The sequence below is a fragment of the Octopus bimaculoides genome, chromosome 6 (assembly GCF_001194135.2).
Source record: "Octopus bimaculoides isolate UCB-OBI-ISO-001 chromosome 6, ASM119413v2, whole genome shotgun sequence".
Classification (NCBI taxonomy): Eukaryota; Metazoa; Mollusca; class Cephalopoda; order Octopoda; family Octopodidae; genus Octopus; species Octopus bimaculoides.
Window position 1 is genome coordinate 70,922,720 of NC_068986.1, and position 765 is coordinate 70,923,484.

The following is a 765-nucleotide window of genomic DNA, read 5'->3' on the forward strand; positions in this document are numbered from 1 at the left end:
TATATGTATTTTTACTAGGTGTTATCTTAAAGGTATTATCACAATTGGAATTACTTTTACCTAAAGTATCAAAATCTAACTCGGGAAGATTATCATTTGAGTCAATTCCACAATTCACACTATTGGTTCTACTTGTTTTTAGAGATCCTGAGTTGAGATACATACATACATACATACATACATACATACATACATACATACATACAATCTCAGGATGCTGAGCCTTTCAGATGAGATGGCAAAGTCCTGAGATACCTGGTGCCTTACCGTACTCAAGAAGATCCATCCTCCACTACAGGAGTGTTAAGGCTCCTCCCCCTGGTGAAGAGGATTGGCTTGGAAGAATCCTGTTTTCTACAAACAAGTTCACCATATAACATCTGCTTAGGGATCCTATGGCCAACGGACACATGCATGCACACACCCACATGATGGGCTTTAATAATTTCTATCTACCAAATTCCACTCACAAAATATTGCTCTATCTTTCTACCTGGGCTGCTGTGGAATTGTATGTATGTATGTATGTATGTATGTATGTAGACTTACTTGCAAAAAAGGACGTGTGCATTCAATAATGTAATAATACAAAGAATATATATACATGTATACACATATATATGTACATACTTACATCTATATGTGTATATATATGCATATCAGGGTACAGGACGTTAGAACAATGAACTACAGACAACGGAACGAACACATAGGAAAACGGAAAGCCACTTGGAATATTCCTTCATCAGCTGTCTCTATTCTAAC

At 36.5% G+C, this 765-nt stretch overlaps 1 protein-coding gene across 2 annotated transcripts in view; it reads left to right on the forward strand.

Moving 5' to 3' along the window:
* LOC106873390 (prostaglandin reductase-3) overlaps positions 1-765 on the forward strand; it is a 101,038-nt gene that overhangs the window by 67,024 nt on the left and 33,249 nt on the right. The window lies entirely within an intron of this gene.